The sequence below is a fragment of the Peromyscus maniculatus genome, chromosome 22, assembly GCF_049852395.1.
Source record: "Peromyscus maniculatus bairdii isolate BWxNUB_F1_BW_parent chromosome 22, HU_Pman_BW_mat_3.1, whole genome shotgun sequence".
Taxonomy (NCBI): Eukaryota; Metazoa; Chordata; class Mammalia; order Rodentia; family Cricetidae; genus Peromyscus; species Peromyscus maniculatus.
In genome coordinates, this window is record NC_134873.1 from 23,428,401 (window position 1) to 23,451,198 (window position 22,798).

The 22,798-nt window shown below is 45.6% G+C and overlaps 1 protein-coding gene across 46 annotated transcripts in view; it reads left to right on the top strand.

Annotated features, from left to right (window-relative positions):
* The window catches only part of Pum2 (pumilio RNA binding family member 2), a 154,823-nt gene that overhangs the window by 57,851 nt on the left and 74,174 nt on the right, over positions 1 to 22,798 (top strand). For 7 of the 46 annotated variants that reach the window (XM_076559809.1, XM_076559814.1, XM_076559820.1 and 4 more), the window contains exon 1: positions 16,580 to 16,801. The exons of 1 other annotated variant lie outside the window; for it this stretch is intronic. The gene's annotated coding sequence lies outside the window, so the exon portion shown is untranslated. Of the gene's footprint in view, positions 1 to 16,199; positions 16,289 to 16,396; positions 16,481 to 16,559; positions 16,802 to 17,247; positions 17,267 to 20,169; positions 20,349 to 22,798 lie in introns of those variants that run through there. 38 more of the 46 variants (XM_076559834.1, XM_076559811.1, XM_076559818.1 and 35 more) reach the window with 24 other exon arrangements.

Here is a 22,798-nt window from a genome sequence, read left to right on the forward strand (position 1 = left end):
CTGGAGTTTTTAGGATATGAGCCTGCGCCCTGGCAGCCCTAACAAGCTAGATTCAACCACTCACCCCTCAATTTGTCAATTAAAAAGACAAGTTGTAGTGAGAAGCATAGGAAGGAAATTCATTCAATGTCATCATAGCTGGAAGAGGAAAAGATAAAGAGGAACAGTGATCCTTAAGTCCATCCTCCAGGTACTGATGGGAGGTTTGGATTTATAGAGGGCAAATGGTATGCTTACATCAACAATTCTGGTAAAGGCATTGTCTTGGCCTCTGATCTAACCTGAAAGTGGTCTGACAAGATGCCAGAGTATGAAATCTCTTCCTGGGAGACAAGTTCCTCCTCTGACTGGTACTAAGGCTCCAGCCTTTCCTTTTCCCCAGCATAAGATTATTGGAGAAATCCCAATATCTTGGGAACCACTCTGTCAATAGTCTGATAGCCAAACAGAAAGAACCACATGGGTCTCTAGTTAGAATGTGTTCCCTCCTGCCAAGATGGTTACAGCTTTACTAATGACTGTAGCTAGGACTCCAGCTGCAGATCGCATGGGAAGATATACTGGTTCCAGATGAGTAACACAGCTTTCAAAAATATTTTACTTGGGGCTGATGAGATGGTTCAGCAGGTGAAGATACTTGTCACCAAACCACATGACCTAATTTTGGTCCCCAGAATCCACGTGGTGGAAGAAGAAAACCGACTCCCACAAGTCCTCAGACAGTCACGTGCCTCCCCCTCAAATATAGGAATAAATGTAGCTTAGAAATATTTTAATTGCAATATTTTTTTTTTTTGGTTTTTTCGAGACAGGGTTTCTCTGTGTAGCTTTGCGCCTTTCCTGGAGCTCACTTGGTAGCCCAGGCTGGCCTCGAACTCACAAAGATCCGCCTGGCTCTGCCTCCCGAGTGCTGGGATTAAAGGCGTGCGCCACCACGCCCGGCTCATTAATTGCAATATTTTTTAACAGCAAAAAGGTATATTAGATCTGCCCGGGAGGAACTTGACTGGCAAGAATATAGAATCCAGAAAACAGTGACCCTTCTATTTGACTGACAGGCAGAAGGGTAGGAAGAACACATTACAGGACGACAAAGATCCCAACCTGAAAGAAGTACAGCCAGGCTGGGGATGTACTTACTTGGTGTGCAGAGTGCTTGACTAGCATACACAAAGCCCTGGGTTCCATCCCCAGTTCGTTGTTAACTGGGAGTGGTGGTGCACATCTGGAATCCTAATACCAGGGAGATGAAAGTAGGAAGTTCAGGAGTTCAGGGTCATCCTTAGCTACTGAGTGAGTTCCAGGACAGCCTGGGACACATGAGACCATCTCTCTGAATGAATAAATATACAAAACGCTTGTTTAAAAAAAAAAAATCAAAGAAAGCCGGGCGGGTGGTGGCGCATGCCTTTAATCCCAGCACTTGGGAGGCAGAGGCAGGCGGATCTCTGTGAGTTCGAGGCCAGCCTGGTCTCCAAAGCGAGTTCCAGGAAAGGCACAAAGCTACACAGAGAAACCCTGTCTCGAAAAACCAAAAAAAAAAAAAAAAAAAAAAAAAAGCCAAAAATCAAAGAAGCCGGTGGTGTGTGGGAGTCTGTTGGGGAGACCAGCTCCTCCGACCTGCTCCCACCTTTTGAAGGGTTCTTAGGTGAAAGAGAGAGGAATGAGGAAATAGCAGAATGAAAGAGAGATCTAGACAATGAGAAGAAAGACAGAAACACAGATAGCTTTAGAAGGACCTGGATCAATACCCACCAGCTTTGTCCTTTATTCAAAAGTCCTTTTTATAATATTGCCAAGGAGAGAGGTAAAAGACACCCCCCCCCCCCCCCGCAAGATCAAAGCACACCATACAGCCAAGTATAGACCCTTTCAAACACCTAGTAACCATGCCTGTGGCCAAATCATCCATTATGCAGCCCTGCTGGGTAAAGCAAGCTCAGATTCTCTGATCCTGAGTAATTTGTCACTAGGAAGCCTCTGCAGACTCCCACAGATCCCCCTTCTTAATAATATAAAGTGAGGGTAACAACTCTATTCAGATCTGAATCAGGTCCCCACAAGAGCTCTCAAGTAGCTGGAATTACTACCATAGCATTACTCTTGCTCCCTTTGGCTGTCATACCTCCCAGTAAAGGAGTAGAGGATGACCAAGATGAATGGGTCTAAGATGTCTATAACAGTCTTGGCTGCACCAAGCCTTTTTTTTTTTTTAAATCAATAAACTCCTGATGCAACCACGTCAAACCTAAGAACTCCTTAGCATCACCATTAACATTAACAGATTAATGTAATTCTACAATGATTATTACTATACATAATTACAATTTTCAAACTTACACCCAAAAGCAAACTCTCAATAGAACTATGTACACTTTACAAACTTTAGCAAACATCCAAATGCAGTTTCTTAATAGAACTATACAAAATACAGGGTACATCAACACAAGTTAACATTAATCCACTCAAGGGACAAGACAAAATTTTTTTTTTCAAAAGTTGAAGAGACTGAGAAATATTAACTCCCCTTTTCCTTATAATTTTTTTTTTTTTTTGGTTTTTCGAGACAGGGTTTCTCTGTGCAGCTTTGCGCCTTTCCTGGAACTCACTCTGTAGACCAGGCTGGCCTCAAACTCACAGAGATACATATGGCTCTGCCTCCCGAGTGCTGGGATTAAAGGCGTGCACCACCACTGCCCAGCTTCCTTATAATTTTTTTAAGCTGCATCTTGAGTCTGGGTAGAAAAAACAAACTTGTCTATTTCTACACTAACAGTTCCATTTTTTACACATGCAGCTCGTGAGTCACCACAGATAATAAAGCATATATGCATACACAAAACAATTCATAAGTCATCACAATGAATAAAGTCTGTATGCATGAGTGAATTCAAAATTGTCCCATTGCAATTGAATCACTCCTGTCCATCCCATTTCTTAAGTCTGAAAAGTTCAAAAAGACAGTTCTGGTACGAGTCTTACAGTTCCTCTGAGTGCTCAAAATCAGGGCCTGGCTCGTCAGGTGCCCTAAAGTCCCTGTATAGCAGTCCAAGTCATAATGACTCTGAAGCAAACAGCTCCAAATATGAGGAGTCCCATAACCAAAACTTTTGTTGCAGCTCTCTTGCATGCAACAACTCGGTTAAGCATCTCTGAAACCTTGCTTTGGGCTACAGCAGCACTTTATGGCAGTCTTTCCCTAGGAACTCTGCCTCAGGACAAAGGTGGCTGTCATAGTAACTAAGCTACAGAGCTCTTCAAAAAAGCTCTCTGCACAGCCCGCAAACAGAAACTGCATGGCTTTTTTTTTTTTTTTTTTTTTTTTTTTGGTTTTTCGAGACAGGGTTTCTCTGTGTAGCTTTGCGCCTTTCCTGGAACTCGCTTTGGAGACCAGGCTGGCCTCGAACTCACAGAGATCCGCCTGCCTCTGCCTCCCGAGTGCTGGGATTAAAGGCGTGCGCCACCACCGCCCGGCCTGCATGGCTTTTTTTAACAGTTCCAGTCCTAAGACCGGAGGGCTCTCAACCTCCTCCAGCAGCAGGGGCTCCAGGTAACCTCCCGGTGCCTCTCAGCCGCTACAGGCTGCAGCTTCCATGGGTCCCATTACCTGCTCTGCTGGCAGCCCCACGTTCAGTACCCCAGGTCCCGAAAGCCTTCATGTGCTGCCCCACTTGCACTGCCAAACCTTGACCTCAGGGTAGCCACATGCCTCACCCTGCCATTGGAAGCTCAGGCTGGCCTCCAGTGAGCCTCCACCATTCAGCCTAGAGCGCTGATGCTGCTGCATGCTGCAACTAGCAACTCAGACCCTGTACATTTCATTGCAGGGACGATTTCAAAACCTCCACTGCTCTCTCCCCACCAAGCCCTCATCCCACCCCAGCGTCCTGTCAGCCAGCAGTTTTCCTCCTGGTCCGCACTGCCTCTGCCATGGTTCTGCCCTTGGGAATGCTGCCTGGCCTCTGCAGGGCTTCCCCCTTTCACCTCTGTTAGCCTCTCCCAGGATGTCTCTGCTGGGTTCTGGCTGCCAGGAACTCTGGCTCCAGGTGACAGACCTGCTCTGGCCGCTGGGGTCCAAAGTTTCTGCTGCAGTCCAAGCTGCCACCTCTGCTTGGCTTGTCAAGGTTGCATGTAACCTCAAGTCTTATCCTCCAGCTGGCTGACTGCATGCTCCTCACTGAGGCTCAGCCATGGCAGAAAGCATGCAGAAACCCACTGTTTGTGCTGGTTCTTGGAGTCTGCTGCCTGTGAACTTGATTATACCCCACAGGTCTCAGCTGCTAATGCCTTGTTGCTGCTGCTGCTTGAGGTGGGGGCTGCTAGGTCCTGGACTCTGCTTTCTGCATGCCAGGCTCTGTCCATGCTGGGGCAGGGGTAACTACTGTATTCTAAATTACTTTATATTAGACCTTCACCATATTCCTAGACCTAAAGCCTATATTCCTCAACTTCACAAAACTTTTATGACTTACTTTAAGAAAGAGAGAGAGAGAGAGAGAGAGAGAGAGAGACATAGACAGAGAGAGATACTTGCTGCAGCCTAACTTTAATTACTTTGCTTTACATTTACAATTTTACTCCCGAAGATTAGAATATCACCACCTCCTTTAATTAATTATCGGGCATGCCCCCTTAACCCACAGTGTTCCTTCTCTTTGTCTTCTTTTTTCTAAGTCCCATGTTCAGGACACCAATTGTGGGAGTCCGCTCCTACCTTTTGAAGGGTTCTTAGGTGGAGGAGAATGAGGAAATAGCAGATAGAAAGAGACCTAGCCGATGAAAAGAAATACAGAAACACAGAATAGCTTCGGGAAGACCTGGATCAATATCCACCAGCCTCGTCCTTTATTCAAAAGGGCTTTCTCTAATATGCCAAGGGGAGAGGCAAAAGACCTCCCCTTGCAAGATCAAAGAACACTATACAGCCAAGTGTAGACCCTTCCACACACCTGGTAACCACGCCCGTGGCCAAATCATCCATTATGCAGCCCTGCTGGGTAAAGCAAGCTCAGATTCTCTGATCCTGAGTAATTTGTCACTAGGAAGCCTATGTGGGTTCCCACAGTGGTGGCAGTGGCAGCACACACCTTTAATCCCAGCACGCGGGAGGCAGAGGCATGCAGATCTCTTGAGTTCGAGGCCAGCCTGGTCTACATAGTGAGTTCCAGAACAGGCACCAAAAACTACACAGAGAAACCCTGCCTCAAACAAACAAACAAACAAAACCACCACCAACAAAAACAAACAAATCAAAGAAAAGAAACATATTCTAAGAACAAAGGTGCTCTGCACTAAAACATGTGCACAAATGTTTATTGTTAATAATAGACAAGGTAGAAACCACCAAAATATTCATTAGTTGATGAATAACTAAACAGGATGTGAAACATCCAATGCAATAGGATATTATTTTCCCAATGAAAGGAATGAGGTTCCTCTGACATGGATGAACCTTCAAAAAATCAAGTGAACCAAGCCAATAACATGAAATCATAAATAATTCCATTTTAATAAAATAGTTATCTATTTAGATAAAAAGTATTGTAAATTGCGGTGTACAATTATGATCCCAGAACTTGTGGAGACTGAGGCAGGAAGATCCCCCCGACCGTGAGACCTGTTGAACTACACAGTCTCAAGGAAAACTAAAGGAAGCCCTTCAGTGGTTGCTTCGAAGTAGGAGGAGGAAGAGCGGAATGGTAGCCTAGAGATACACACTTTCTTTTTGAAGTGCTGAGAATATTCTAAAATTGGCTGGGGTAATGGGTACACACATTTGTAGACATAAACAAAACCAAACACAAACAGTGAGGGGCTAGCTGGAGAGCTGGCTCAGTGGCTAAGAGCACACTGGCTGCTCTTCCAAAGGACCTGGGTTTAATTCCTAGCATCCACCCGCCAGTTCACAGCTTTCTGTAACTCCAGTCCCAGGGCATCCAATCAGATTTTGTCTTCTGGCCTCTGAGGGCACTACACACATGTACAGACATGCATGCAAGCAAAATATCCATGCACATAAAACAAACAATAACAGTGTCAAAACATGCAAAATAGTAAATGTTAAATGGACAAATTATAAAATATATAAATTCTATCTCCATAATTCTGCTTCAAAATCAGAACTAGCAAGGTTGTCTATAAATTTAAATATCAAATAATATGCAGAAAAATTGTTAGTTAGGGCATGGGGAAGCATAGTTTACTGAAGGAAAAAAAATCATTTTCCAGGGCTGATGAGATGGCGCAACAGTGAAGAAGGCTTGTTACTTTTGCAGAGCACCCTGGTTCGGTTCTCGGCACCAACACAACCATCTATAATTCTAGTTCCAGTGGATCTGACATTTTTTGGCCTCCATGGGTTCCTGCATACATGTGGTGCACATAAACACAAACACACATATAACTGTAGCTAGAGTTTTCCGGCCTTGCCCACAGTCAGGACAAACCTCTGTCACCCACCAGTCCCACAGCCGCTCAGACCCAACCAAGTAAACACAGAGACTTATATTGCTTACAAACTGTATGGCCATGGCAGGCTTCTTGTTAACTGTTCTTATATCTTTTTTTTTTTTTTTTTTTTTTTTTTTTTTTTTTTTTTTTTTGGTTTTTTCGAGACAGGGTTTCTCTGTGTAGCTTTGCGCCTTTCCTGGAACTCACTTGGTAGACCAGGCTGGCCTCGAACTCACAGAGATCCGCCTGCCTCTGCCTCCCGAGTGCTGGGATTAAAGGCGTGCGCCACCACCGCCCGGCCTGTTCTTATATCTTAAAGTAACGCATTTCTACAAATCTATACCTTGCCACGCGGCCCGTGGCCCACCAGCATCTTCACATGCTGCTTGTCCTGGCAGTGGCTGGCAGCGTCTCCTTCTGCCTTCCTGTTCTTTTATTTCTCCTCTGTTAGTCCTGCCTATACTTCCTGCCTAGCCACGACCAATCAGGTTTTATTTATTGACCAATCAGAGCAACTTGACATACAGACCATCCCCCAGTACAGCCAAGTGCAGACCATCTCATACACCTGCACTCAGGCCCATGGTCCTAATCATCCTCTATGCAAACCTGCTGGGTAACGCCACAAGGAACCCAAGAAGGGCTCCCACAGGACATACATTAACATTCCACAGCATATAACTAAATAAATAGATTTTTTTATTTTTTTATTTTTTTTTTTTTATTTATTTTTTTTTTTTTTGGTTTTTCGAGACAGGGTTTCTCTGTGTAGCTTTGCGCCTTTCCTGGAACTCACTTGGTAGCCCAGGCTGGCCTCGAACTCACAGAGATCCGCCTGGCTCTGCCTCCCGAGTGCTGGGATTAAAGGCGTGCGCCACCACCGCCCGGCTAAATAGATTTTTTTAAATTATATTTTCTGCAGATGCCTACACTAAAGAAATATTTAATACTATGATTTCAATAGGATAAGTTTCAAAAGATGATGTATAATCAAGTCATTGATTATTGTATGATAATTGATTATTGATAGTCACATTGATTATTTCACTTTTTTGTTCACTGTGGTGCTGGCAATGGAAGCCAGGGCCTCATGCATGTTGGGTAAGTACTCTGTCATTGAGCTTGATCTCCAGATTTTTTTTTTTTTTTTTTTTTTCCCCCCGAGACAGGGTTTTTCTGTCTAGTTTTGGTTCCTGTCCTGGATCTCACTCTGTAGACTAGGCTGGCCTCGAACTCACAGAGATCCACCTGCCTCTGCACTTGACTATTTGAGACTAGGCCACTATGTAGCTCAGGCTAGCCTTAAACTTGTCACCTTCCTGTCTCCGGCTCTAAGGAATCTGAGGTTACAGGTATGTATCACAATGCCCAGCTACACACTAGTGATTTTAACAGAGACAATTTAACACAGGAATTAGTTACCCAGGCATCCGAGAAATGACAAACAGAACGGGTCAGTGAAGAAAGGCAGAGCTAACAGCTGCAGCAAACACTGACTGTCCTGGGGAAACAAAAGGAGGTGGACACTATCCGAACTGAGAAACCAGGAGGATGAACTCCATGTAGTAGGCACAAGGATTCCTAAGGAAGGGGTGGCCTGGCTACTGCTGTAGCTCAGGACCTTGCAGACCCAAGCATGGGTCTGAGGTACTGCCTGGCCTCTGCTTAGTCTTGAGGAAGTACTCTGAGCTAGTTCTGGGACTGTGCAAAGAAGTTGAAAACAGGAAGCGAATGCTGCAGCTGGGCTGCTGTGTCGTTTGGGGGTCGTTCAGACAGAAGTTACATGCAAACAAGAAGCAGCGGCAGCAGCAGCAGCAGCAGTGGCAGCAGCAGCAGCAGCAGCAGTGGCAGCAGCAGCAGCAGCAGTGGCAGCAGGCTTCTCTTTCCTCCTGGCTTCCAGCATCTCTTCAGCTACCTACCATCCTCAGAGCCTGGCAGGGAGCAGCGAGCGAGCTGGTAAAGCTTGCATAAATGGCAGCTTCAACAGGGCAAGCTCAGAGCTGAGAACTGAGGGATTCTCCCCACCCCCCACCCCACCCCCCATCAGGAGAACTGCCTCAATCACAACCACAGCGTGAGATGAAAAGAATGAACTGCATAGCCGAGGAGGCCTGAAAAAAATCAAAACATCGCTGCAAGCGCAACCGGGCATGCACCACGGCGTGGCTGGGCGATGACCACTTGCTAGTGCACAAACTGAATGAATGACCCGGGGGGGAAGGCTTGATTTGATCATAGTGAAATCAGAAGGATGACACAAGAAACTGATCTGCACAGAGGACCAAGGTGTTCTCAGTAACTAACTCCTGCCTCGTGTGGTGCTGCCTGTCTGTGATCCCAGAATGTAAGAGGTGGAGGCCGGAGGATCAGGAGTGTAAGGCAAGCCTTGTCTATGAGTTGAGTTTGAGACCAGCCTGAGCTACAGGAGATCCTGCCCCAAAACAAACAAACAAACAAATTAATTAATTAATTAATGTACTTTCTGTGAAAATAAAACATGAATGAAAGGATCACTTTTGAGTTTCCAGACATCTTTATAAAGGACTTGTATTACTGTGATTTAACTTTTTAATTTTATGTGCATGGGTGTTTGGCTTGCAGGTATGACTGTGTGCCATCCCTGGTGGCTATCTTGTTTGCATGCCTGGTGCCTGTGGAGGATAGAAGAGGGTGTTGGATCCCCTGGAGCTGGAGTCCCAGCGTTTTTTCTTCCTTCCTTCCTTCCTTCCTGGCTGAGGACCGAACCCAGGGCCTTGAGCTTGCTAGGCAGGCGCTCTACCACTGAACTAAATCCCCAACCCCTCCTTCCTTCTTTCTTCTTTCTTTTGGTTTTTCAAGACAGGGTTTCTCTGTGTAGCCATGGCTGTCTGGAACTCACTCTGTAGACCAGGCTGGCCTTGATCAACTCAGAGATCCGCCTGCCTCTGCCTCCCAAATGCTGGGATTACAGGCGTGTGCCACCACCAGCTGGTGAGTTACAGATTTTGAACCACCCTCAGGGTGATGGGACTCAAACTCAGGTCTTCTGGAAAGGCAGAAAGTGTTCTTAACTGCTGAGTCATTTCTCCATTCCTAGCTTGTATTATTTTTATAAAGATAACAAAGTTATAAAATGAATTTACAAGACGCTTCACAAACAGTCCCGGGGGAAAAGGGCCATTTGCATAGGGAATATTAAGATGAAATTATGCTCTAAGATGTAATCTGCCTAAATTGCTGCCCCTCAATTATAACTGCACATTATAACCACTGAGGAGCTTTTAAAAAATACCAAGGTCTAGGCTCCAGCCCAGTCCCATTAAGCCAAAATCTCAGAAGTGGGACTTGGGAATTGATAGGCGCTAAATGTTCTCTGAGGGGCTGTGATGTGCAACTCTGGTCAAAAAAACCACTTGAGTCAACAAGTCACGTGGACACTTCCCAAGATGCAAGGCACATGGCTGTAAAGTCGAGACACTGCATTCTGTCCTAGCTACAAAAGCAGTCACAATCAGAGTTAGGGAAGAAGGAAGAACGGACACTAGATGGGCGATAGCAGCCTGGCCCAAAGCCTGGCTTCCCTTGTTGTCATAAAATGCCTGTCAGCAGGAACCAGGAAGGCAACATGTGTTTTTGTTTACATCCTTTGTGTGTGTGTTGATATTTTGTTTGTACTCTAACCAAAAAAAAAAAAAAATGCCTGAGATCAAAGGACAGAGCTAGTCACTAGATTAAACACAGAGGTCAGGCAGTGGTGGCGCACACCTTTAATCCTAGCACTCGGGAGGCAGAGATCTGTCTGGATCTCTGTGAGTTCAAGGCCCTGCTGTATATGTGAGATTAATCCAGTTTAAAAGGCAAACAGAGCCAGGCAGTGACTCCCTTTAATCCCAGCACTTGGGATCTCATGCGTTTGCTCCCAGTACTTGGGAGTCACACGCCTTTAATCCCAGCACTAGGAAGGTTGAGACAGGAAATGATATGGCTGGGAAGAGAAAGGCATATAAGGCAGGAGGAGACAGGAACCCAGCCCTTTCGGCTGAGGACCCAGGGGCATTCAGTCTGAAGATTCGTGGAGAAGGATCTTCCCCTTTCGGCTGAGGAATTGGTGAGGTGAGAAGTGGCTATTGTTTGTTTCCTCTGATCTGCAGCATTTACTCCAATATCTGGCTCTGGGTTTTTATTATAAGACCAATTAGGATTCGAACAACGTGCGGGAGGGGGCGGGGAAGGGTTTCTTTCTCCCCCCACCCATGCTATGAGTTGGCACCTCATTGTATGTTGCTGATTCCAAACGGATAAGGCACACCCCTTACAGAAGCATTTTCTAGTGAGCATGATGGAACCATTGTGATTAGCTTACTAATGCTTCTCAAACATTACTGTGCATAGGTATTGCTTGAGGAGCCTTTTAAAATGCAGATTCTGATTCAGCAGGTCTGGCCACGGGCCAATTTTGGCATGTCTAACAAGCTCCCAGGTGATTAGAGAGGCTGGTCGAGGTGTCAATTACAATGTCCATCTTAACTGCCAAGCACACGAGATGTTTATATCAGCGGAGGAATACATTCTTTCCTCGTAGGTAACTCTAAGGAGAAGCCAATTATAATCACTAGTGCTTAATGAGACTGGCAGATTGCAAAGCATATGTGAAGCATAAAAGCAAGAAACTGCTCACCGTGCACCGAGAGATGGGCTAAGGCAGAGTCAGATCACTAAAGGGTTGGCCTTTACTGTTCTTAAGAACACCAAACCCTAAGAGATTCTCTCTGAAGAAGAACTCTTCTGGGTCCAATCAGTGTGGGGGAACACTGCATTCTACATCTCTCATTTGGGCATTTACAATGGCTGTTTTGATTTTCAAGATGCCAAGTTTTCCTGCAGTAAAGAAACCTTCCCTCAAATAGATAGTATCTGGTAGGCAGGGCAGGGTGTATAATTTAGGGGACCGCAGTACAAAATGAAAATGAGGGGTTGCTCTTTGAAAAACCATTAAAGACTTTGTAGACAGTGACAAGAACGTTAGACCAACTGCAGAGCCCTTCCAAGGGAGGCCTTGTCCCAAGGCCCAGAAAGCCAGTACGGCTCGTGGAGACGTTGGGAGGATGAAAGGGGAACAATAGAAAGTGTTTACTGCTGTGGATATCGCTCTATATAAATAAAACACTGACGGCCAGTGACCAGACAGGAAGTATAGCTGGGACAAGGAGAGAGGAGAATTGGGGAAACAGGAAGAAGGAGGGAGAGACACTACAGCCACCACCAGGACAAGCAGCATGTAAATACGCCTTAGGTAAGCTACCAGCCACGTGGCAAGATATAGATTTATAAAAATGGGTTAATTTAAGATAAAAGAACAGTTAGCAAGGAGCCTGCCACGGCCATACAGTTTATAAGTAATATAAGCATCTGAGTGATTATTTTATATGTGGATTATGGGACTGTGGGGCTTGGTGGAACCTGGAGAGAAGCCCTCCAGCAACAGTTTACATATTAGAAACACAAACAGACAATACCTATAATATACATATGGGTTTTGGGTAAGACTCTCTGTTGCAGCAGAAATTCAGTGGATCCAACTTCAGCAAGCAGGACAGGAGGAGGAGGAGGAGGAGGAGGAGGAGGAGCGGTAACAATAATTCATTATTAAGATTTTTTCCAAGCAAGTTTCTCAGACTCCAAGTACTTAGGCAGTCAGCTAGGCACCTAAACAAGGTGAAGAGAAACTTCCACACTGCAGAGAAACACTGTTACAACTCTCTCGACTCTATTCAAAGTGGTTCTCCATCTACATCCTCTTGTAAGCCAGTCTCCAAGAGACTTTCTAGGGGTGGGGAGTGTCTCATCCCAATTCTATTTTCTAAGGAAGAGGCTCTGATGGTTCCATCTAGTTTAACCTAGACTAAACAGACTTTCGTTGAGCCGGGCAGCGGTGGCACACACCTCTAATCTCAGCACTCAGGAGGCAGAGACAGGCAGATCTCGGAGTTTGAGATCAGCCTGGTCTAAGAGTGAGTTCTAGGATAGCTAGGGCTACCCAGAGGAGGGGGGTTCAATAATCGAACTCTGTGTCCCAGTATCCTCTACAGTTGATTTGGAATGCACAAGGATGTGTTTTTACATAGACAAGCAAAACATGTTCATCCCATAACTTAATTTGGGGTACAATTTTTTTTTGGACAGGGTATCACATGTAGTCCCAGTTGGCCTCAAATATGAGACTTTCCTGCCTCAGCCTCCTGAGTGCTGAGTTTACAGATGTGGCCAACCTGCACAGCCTGGGGATATTTCTTTCCTTTCTTTCTTTTTCTTTTTATAACAAGCAGATTATAATTAAAAAGTCCAGGGTTATTTTAAATAGTAAAATATTTTCTCTGTAGAAAATAGTAAAAATAACATTTCCCAATAAGCCCTTTTAAGCCAAATAATAACTGAATTATACATATAAATATTGATTAGATTCTGGGATACAGAAGAAACCTAACTTCATCTGTTCAGAGAGCTATGTTTTACTTAAGTTGTGTAAGTGAGATTCCTGTTCATCTTCCCCTTCACTGTTTGATTTACGGCAGACATTTTTCTATAGGCTAATCCATAATCTAAAAAAAATTTTAGCCTCTTCTCCTGAAAGTACAGCCAGCATATCCTTTCATCAGTTTGATACAGTACAAATTCTTATCCTAATAGTGAAATGTTTCACTAAAGCTTGCCCAGTGATTGGACAAAACCAAAAGTTATTATAAGCCACAGTCATCCTAGGGTCCCCCCTGCTATGTAGCCTCCCTGGATCTGTGGGTTGCAGTCTGATTGTCCTTTGCTTTATATCTAGTATCCACTTATGAGTGAGTACATACCATGTTTGTCCTTCTGGGTTTGGGTTTCCTCACTCAGGATGATATTTTCTAGTTCCATCGATTTGCCTGCAAATTTCATGACGTCGTTGTTTTTCTCTGCTGAGTAGTACTCCATTGTGTATATGTACATTTTCTTAATCCATTCTTCAGTTGACAGGCATCTAGGTTGTTTCTAGGTTCTTGCTATTACAAATAGTGCTACTATGAACATAGTTGAGCATGTATCTTTGTGGTGTGATTGAGCATTCCTTGGGTATATGCCCAAGAGTGGTATGGCTGGGTCTTGAGGTAGATCGATTCCCAATTTTCTGAGAAACTGCCATACTGATTTCCACAGTGGTTGTACAAGTTTGCACTCCCACCAACGGTGGAGAAGTGTTTCTTAATGGAGGGATATTTTTTAATGGAGAGAGAGAGAGAGAGAGGGAGGGAGGGAGGGAGGGAGGGAGAGGGAGGGAGGGAGGGAGGGAGGGAGGGAGGGAGGGAGAGAGAGAGAGAGAGAGAGAGAGAGAGAGAGAGAGAGAGAGAGAGAGAGAGAGCATTTCTGAAGGGAGATGCTGCTGGAATGGACATCCGAAATGGGATGCCTGAAGCAGAGATCTGAGTACCATGAGTTGAACTGAATTTGTGTGATGGATGGCAGTGAGAAGAACTTATTGCACCGAGTGAGACCAACGATGGGAAGGCTACCTGTCAAGTGGGGCTTGTATTAGTGCAGAGACGGGGAAAGAACTGTCTGCAGCAGTATTTGGGAAGTTAAAAATCTGCAAGGCTTGGTGATTTAGTTTATGTGGGGAGTGGGGGAAAGGAGGAAAAGGAGAAGTCATTTGGGAGTGGATTGGTGACAAAATTGCTAACTGGAGACAAAGTAAGGGTCCAGGATAGGGTACAGATAGGACTTCAGTTCTTAGCATGTTTGCGGACAAGACTGATACTCAAGTGGAAGCCTGGAACTTGGGCAGGAGAAGACTTACATGGTGCTGAGGTTTGGATGTGTCTCCAAATGCTTATGGGTTGGAATGTTTGTTTGTTTATTTATACAGGGTTTCTTGGCTGTCCTGGAACTCACTCTATAGACCAGGCTGGCCTCCTGATGGGTTGGAATCTTAAACCCAATACAGCTGGGCGGTGGTGGCGCACGCCTTTAATCCCAACACTCGGGAGGCAGAGCCAGGCGGATCTCTGTGAGTTCGAGGCCAGCCTGGTCTACAGAGCGAGTTCTAGAACAGGCTCCAAAAGCTACACAGAGAAACCCTGTCTCAAAACAAAACAAAAACAACAACAACAAAAAGCAAAACACAAAACCAGTACAACAGTGTTGGGAAGTGGGAGCCTAAAAGAGGTGGGAGTAGGAGCCTGGGGAGACGGCTCAGTTGATGAAATGTCTGCAGCCCATGCAGAAGGATTTGAGTTCCAGAAGCTGTTTAAAACCAGGGCATTGTGGCAACGATCCGTAACCACAGCGCTAGGCAGACACAGACAGGATTCCTGCGACTCACTGGCCAGTCAGCCTTGTCAAATTGTTGAGCTCCAAGCTCAGTGAGAGACGAGGTGGAGAGCGATCAGGGAAGACACCTAATGACCATCATCAACTTCTGGCCTCCAAGCGCCATGCACACACATGCGCACCTGCACACACAAAACCACGAATATACGTTTTTTTTTTTTAAATATAAGTGGAATTAGTTCAAAGGGCTCCCCTTCATGACTTAGTATCACTATTAAAGGGAGTATGTTATCTTGAGAGTGGGTTATAAAAGGAAGCTCAGCCCTTCCTCTCCTGTTCTATTATCCTTTTGCACATCACCATGGGATTTACACAGCACCAAGGATCTTGCTAGAGAGTGGCAATTTAGCCTTGAACTTACTTCCTAGTCTGCAGAAGCTTACGAAACAAATTTCTTTGTAAATTACCTGATTTGGTATTCTGTCAAAGCAACACAACATTAAGATAAATTTTAACATCAGTCCGTTTTTATAATGATAAAAATCCAAAGAGCTCCTGTGTTTAACAGGCACTAAGAGACATCACATGAACAAAACACACATAGTCCCTGGACTCAGCTGCCCAGAGAAGACATATTAAAATTGGGCAGTTCCAAGGCCCTGGATATTTATGAAGTACAGAGATGTCAAAACCAGTGGTAAGCCGTTAAGAACTAGTCCCACACGTGCCCATGCTCTCCAAGAGAGCTGTGATAGGGAGGGGTCCCAATGACTGTGACCAAATCTTTGGAGTCATAGCTATTCTCTGCAGATTTCAAGGAGGCCATGCCTCCCCAGGGCTGGTCTGGAGTCTGTCACCTGGTGACAAGAAAACATTTAAGTCTGCTACTTAAGAGCAAGTTAGTTTCCTTTGTGCTTATACAGTATCCGGGTCTCACCACTTGCTGGGGAGTCGGCAACACTTGCCCAACTGAGAAGTCTCTAGGAGACTAGACAGTAGACTGACATCTGCGGGGGGGGGGGGGGGTGCAGTTTTTCACTCCCAAATCACCAACATCTGGATACAAAGGGGAGCTAAACGGTGGACGGCAGCGAAGCGGGAGACGGACCCCCCAAGTTTGGGGGGGGGGGGGAGCGTGGGCAGCAGGGCTTGCTCGCACCAGGCAGTCTGAGGGGAGAACAATGAGATCTCCGGGAGGAAGAGGAGGCTGAATACATCGAGCCTCAAACAGAAAAGTCGGGTGTGTGTGTGTGTGGGGGGGGGGTGGCTGGCTTTTGCAAGCACCAGACCAGGCGTGCATCCGCCCCCCCGGGAGCAGAGCTCCACCGAGCGAGCGCGAAGCGCCCCCACCCCACCCCAAGCCCCTGAACCCACAAGGCCGGGGGAATGCAACGCCCGAAGACGGCGGCGGCGGCGGCCGCGCGCGCGCAGGAAGAGCGCCGCGCCAGTGCGCACGCGCGCGGGGGGTGGTGGAGGTGGGGGGGCCGGCCGGCCGAGCGGCCCGGCGCGCGGGAGAGAAGCTGCGCGCGCGTCGCGGAGCAGCAGGCGCCGCGTCGGGGTGAGCGCTGCGGCCCCTGCCCCGCCCCCTCCCCCCCCCCCCGTCCCCCGCTCCCCCCCATTACCCCCCCCCCCCGCCGTCCTCTCTTTCTCCCGCAGTGCTTTGCGCGCGGCCGGTGGGCGGGGGAGGGAGGGGAGGGGAGGCGGCGGCGGCGGCAGCCATGTTGTTGTGAGCCTCTGTGCCTCACCCTCGGTACTTCGGTGGTTCGGAGGAGGAGGAGGAGGAGGCGGAGGGGGGGGGAGGAGGAGGAGGAGGCGGAGGGGGGGGAGGAGAAGAAGGAGGTGGGGTGGGGGGGAGGGAGGTAGGAGGAGAAAGAAGACGTCGCCGCCACCGGAGGGCGGAGGGGGGGGAGAAGGACGGACGGACGGACGGACGGGCGCTCGGCCGACCGACCGACCGACGAGAGCAGCGTCGCCGCCGGTGCCCAACGGTCGGTGTCCCCGGCTGAGGCAGCGCGGCCGCCGCAGCAGTAGCCGCCGTAGCCGCCGCCGCCGTCGCCGCCGCAGCCTCCTTGTAAGTCTCGGCCCGTTTGCTTCGCTCCGTCTCGTCCGTGGGCGCCGCCGCCGCGGGGAGGCCGCCCGGGCTCCGGGCTTTGTGTGCGGCGGCCTTGCACGGGAGCTTAGGCCTCGGGGCGTGGGGGGGAACGGGGCTCCGGGCCCCGGGCCTCGGCGGGCGGTGCGGCGGCGGCGGCGGCTACTGCGGCCTTGGGCCCCGCTCGCACAATGCCGGGGGAGGGGAGCCGGAAGGGGGTGTGCGCCGGCGGGGGATGGAGGACGGGAGGAAGGGGGGGGTAGAGAGCAGCTCGCCGCCGCTTTTCCCGCTTCCTTCCCGCGCCCTGCGCCTGCCTGGCCCCGGCCGGAGCCGCTTCCCTCGCCGGCCGTAGGGAACCAAAGGGAAATAAAATCAAATAAAAAGCCGGACGCCTTCCAGCCTCAAAGCCAGCCCCGGGCTTCCCCGCAGCCTGGAAGGAGCAGCACGGTGGGGCCGGGAGGGAAAACGTGCGAGTTGGAAGCGGGGTGCCGCGGCAAGGAGGGGTTTTATGATAAACGAGTCTGGGGGGGTGGGGAGGGGTGGAGGGGGTAGGGGCGGAGGGTGTTCCTCGAGAGGCCTTGCGAGCGTCCAGGGAAACCTTGGCAAACGGATGTGGATGTGAAAGGAAAATAAGGACCCGGGATTCGACCTGTTCAGGTGCCTTAAGTGAGGAACGTGGTGTGGTTTGTTTTGTTTTGTTAGAGGGACGTCTTTCGATGCTCGGAAGAAGGTGTAACTTTCAAGCCCAAGGGCCGAATGGGCGACTGGAAATATTTGAGCCCTAGTTGGGCCTGTGAATACGGTCCGATTTGGGGGAGGAAATAAGCTGTGCCTAGAGTTGGTGCCCAAACACGTGTAAAGTTAGTGCTTCTTTCCAGGAACACGGCTACAGAAACCCTGCTTTTCTTCACTCAGCCTTTTATCCTGTAACACGTTTGAACTTTTGGAGAAGGGAATGGATTTCGGACATTTTATGTACAAGAAGACAAAATGCCTTGACAGTTCCTTCGGGTTTTAAGAAATCTGGAGGCAGAGGTTTTCTGTGAGCGTTTTTTGGGGAGGAGGGGTGCTTTGAATGCTTGAACAGGATCTGATGCCTGGAAAGGATACAGTGTGTCACGATAGCACTTCTAAGGAGTTATTACCTTGGCATGTTAAAAGCTTGTTCATGGCTTTGATTCGTGACTCTTCACCATGTGACCGAGTGAATTGGAGGATGATATAGGATATTCTGGCCAGAAATCCTGTTTAAAAATACAAAGGTGGATATTTTTAATTGGTTAATAATAAGCCTCTTGCTAATCTAATATTTTGCTTTTTATAAATGAGTTATGTCATGTGAACAGTCAGATAGTTGACTTTTTATTTTTTGCAAGACTGTCTTTAAAATTAATTTCCGGGGAAATCAAGTTTTGTAGTGGTGTCTTGGTGTTTGGGAGCACAGCTCTTCCGCACGAAAAAGTTACAGAAACTTTGTTTTTCAGAAACTTGCTCCAGTATTCAGGGTTTTTGTTTTCTTTTTCTTATTTTGTGTCCCTCTGTCTGCTTTACCGTAAGTGGATTTGCCATGAGCACTTTCAGCATTTTCAGACAATCTAAGCTGTTGGTTTTTTAATGAAATTTCTTTGTCTTGAGTCCAAAGTTCCTTTAGGTGGTTCAGTATTTAGTAAGATTTTAAAGTAACTTTTTCTTAAAAATTGTATTACGTTTTTATGGAACTTTCTGCCGGTGTATTTGTGTTTGTGGCGTGTCTATGGAGGTCAGAAGACAGATGTTGGGTATCAGTTCTCTCCTCCCACCATGTGCATCCTAGGGATGGAACTCGGGTGGTTAGGCTGGAAGCAGGCCTCTACTTTAAAGTAACTTCTAATAAGAGTACAAAAATGTGGACTTTCCTTCTTTTGAACCTTTTATAGTTGCTTATTCATCTTTTAGTGTTGAGGTAATTTGTCGTTTAAGTGTGTATTTACCCAAGTTATCAGAAATACTAAGCGATTTAGGCCAAGTGTGACATCCAGAACTAATCTCGTCAACCCAGACTGCCTCTGTGTGTGCTCATGTACTTGTGTAGACAATAGTGTTGTTGGAATTTAGGACCTTGTGTATACAAAGGTGAGTGCTCTACCACCCAGGTACATAGCCTGCTTCCTTTTTATGTATGCTGAATATAGTAATTTGAAATGGAAGTTGGTTCGTGTATCTTGTCTGCAACATCTTCATGGCTCCCAATTTAGAATTTCATTGGGTTTCTAAAATGGAAATATCTTGTATTTTTTCGTATTTGTAAAGCCTATATTTATCTGAAGTACAGTATTTGAATACTCAGATCTCACATGCTTTGTCTGACTTGACAATCATTCACAGCTTGAGACCATTTTACTAACAGGTTAATAAGATTGCACTTGCAGGTGGGTAAATTCACTTGTGACATTAAATAGATATCTTATTTCATATTTTTAAGAAGGCATAAAAACTGTCTGGCTTACACTTACTGTCTTTTCTCCTTGTTTGTCTATTAGGTGATTTGTAAGAGGGAATTACAAACAAGGCTGAGCCCATTCCTTTTTCCTGAGTGCCCGCCCCCTGCAGAGAATGTGTTCTACCTCAGAGACCAACCAGGATAGACAGCTTCTTTCTATACAAAGGACAGTGGTTGTCTACTGTCTAGTAGTTGTCCAGTGCTGCCTGTGTGTTAGGTTAACTACGTCTTCCAGTGGAGCTTTATCAGTAATGTTGTTGGATTACTATCAGTCTAACTTGCCTTAGTTCAGTAGGTTCTGAATTCTGGTGTTGTAGAAAAATGTTGAAACTATAATGGTCTGATAGTGCTATTTATATTGACAAGTCAATTTTTCAAAAATTATTTTGCTTTGTGGTTGAAATGTGAACTTAGACGTATTTTCAAACCTTTCTAGTGCGTGGAACACTAGAATTGTATAGGTAGGTGCATGGTGCTTTTTCTTAATTTTTCAGAAAATAGTATATATTTAGAGATGAGGTAATTCATCTTTCAATAATTCAAGAGATTGAACTTATTTATAAATGAGAATTTAGGATTTGCCTAATTAACAAGTATCACCTTATAGAGTCACTTTAAATTTTTACAGAATTCTAGACACTTGTCTTCATTGACTTTTTAAATGAGTAGTTTTTTTGTTTTTGGATGCTTGCCTGACTCCTTTTTTTAGGCTAAAGTGGCTTAAGAAATTAAAAGTGATTGGATTTTCAAGAATGTTGACTAAAGGATGTTTTGTTGTTATTGTTTTTAGTTAGCCCCATTCTGCAAGTTTAGCTACTGTAGTCTCAATCCATGTCACTTATTTTCACTTTTCTTGTATTCTTTTGTGGAGGGATAAAAGACTTGAGTACTGAGAAACATCCAGATGTGTCCACCTGATGTGCCTGTCACACTAGCTGCCAACTACAGAAAAGTCAAGTAATTTCAAATGCGAAAAGGTGTCAGTATGTTTTAATTAACTGCACGCGGGACAGGAAGAAACAAGATCATTATCACCTACTTTCTGCCAAAGTATGTGCTTGGGCTCTACAATGATCCCCCCCACATCTGTTTCCTGGAAAGGATTGTACTTGGCTAGGTTCTGATAATACTACAAGACCATCTACTCAGCACTGCCTATCAGACATGTCCAACTCTTGGCCCATCGCTGCATGCCATCAAGAATAGCTGTGGATGCAGCTGAACGTAAAACGCTAAACTCATTTAAAAAAAATTATGAAATACTTTGTGTTGTTCTCAAGTATGAATTTCATAGATAACAATGTTGTGTCATAGTGTCAAGTTTGGATATCCTTGGAATAAAACCTTTAACTGACTGCCAACAAATATATAATGTGGTGGGATTGGGAAAGTAGGAGAGTATTATTTCTGTATTTCTAGTCCTTAAGAAAAGCCTAATTTCTGTTGCAGGAGTTGACTTGCCAAGAGTAGGAAGTTCTTTTCTTTGTGTGTATGTTCGAGTGTTTGAGCACAGGAATGAATGTGCCACAGTACATGTGTGGAGATCAGAGGATAACATTGGGTATGAGTCCTTCCACCTTGTTGCAATTGGGGTCTCTTGTTTGCCATTGCATACAACAGGCTTGCTGGAGTTTTAGGAGTTTCTCTTGTTTCCATCTCCCACTCACCATAGGACCATTGGGGATCTGAACTCAGGTCCTTACTCTTAAGTGCTTTACTGACATCTTGTTATTCCTTTGGCACCATTTCCGAAAGACTTACTTAGGGATAAGTGTTAACTAAGGTACAGTTGGTTTTATTCAGACAATACAGCTAAGTGAAATAGAGAGGCAGAGTGAATCTATGTATAGCCCTGTAAACAGGCAGTCAAAGTTGTAAGTAGAGAAACAATAGACTTTCCTGAGTTCCAGCAAAGGCACCAAGCTACACAGAGAAACCCTGTCTTGAAAAACAAAAAACAAACAAACAAACAAACAAACAAAAAATTAAATGCACCAGGTAGTGATGGCGAGTGCCTTTAATCCTAGCACTAGGGAGGCAGAGGCAGGCGTTACCTCAGGGTACAAGACCAGCCTGGTCTACAGGGCAAGTTCTAGGACAGCCAGGGCTACACAGAGAAACCCTCCCTGTCTCAAAAAAAAAAAAAAAAATTAGATACAGGTAGGAGCTACTTGAACTTCTCCATACTATTTTATCTGTACTTTTTGTTGTTGTATTGTTTGAGACAGCCTTGGCTATCATAGAACTTACTTTGTAGACCAGGCTAGCTAGCCTCTATCTCAGAGATCTACCTGCCTCTGAGTGCTGGGATTAAAGGTGTGCTGCACCACCACCACCACCACCACCACCACCACCACCACCACCACCACCACCACCGACTTTTATCTATACTTTTGTGATTAAATAGAATACATTTCTTTAGTAAAATCTGAATCTTGAAGTTAGACAGTGGTCTAGTTTTTTCCTACAGATGTTCTCTACTTGTATTTGGGGGGTGGATGGGGTGGGGTAGAAAGTAAGGGTAGGACTTTAGCCTAGGTTGGTCTGGAACCTCCAGAGAGTATGACTTTGAATTTAAAATCATGCCTCTGTCTAGTAAGTGTGGGATTACAGGTAAACTGCTATGCCTAGTTTGGACCTTTTGATTGAAGCACAATTGTAATTGATTTTCAAATAATGGAGACTAAGTGCTTTAATTTTAAATTCTGTGTCTTTTACACCAGCAAAAAAGGAGTATTAACATGAATTTTAAATGGTCTTATTAATAAAATCTCAGGGCCAGATAGTGGGGTGATAGCTGAGAGGTCAGAGATAGAACAAGCCACAGCTAACCTCACCTTGCCAACTTCTCAGCCGATCCTGTTTCCTCAAACTGGAAGCCTCTTGAGTTCTCATCTGAGTGGATCTCAGCTCATTTGCTGCTAAAAGCTTAAAAGGTCTCTAGCTCCTTGTCCTCAGGCTTTAAATGCCTGCCTGCTTCCAGTGTGGCCTTGAACAGATCTGCATGGATCTCTGCCTCCAGAAGGCTAGGATTAAAATTACAATTTATCATTACCTAAAAGACTCCTTTTATCCAGTTCAGAGATTTGTTCAAACCATATATTTTATACTATTTCATGAACCATAATAACATTTAGAGCTTTTAACGGTTACAAAGTCGTTACAAAGTTACAAACCATTATAATGTTAAATCAATATTTTATTTAGCCTATATGGAAAAATTAGTATACATATAAAAACATTCATTTTTTTAAAGTTGTCTTGAGTAGATATATTATTGGGGTTTCTGTGTTAACATTTACATAAAACGTTATGATAGGAGATAGAGAGCTGGCTTAGTCACGTGCTTTGTATATAGGCATGAAGACTTTGGATTACTGGACAGCCCACATAAAAAGCCAGGCGTGGTCATGTATGTCTATAACTCCAGTTCTGGGGGTGGGTGGAAACAAGCTGATTACTGAAATTCATTGATGAACTTCAAGTTCAGCTCTTGCCTT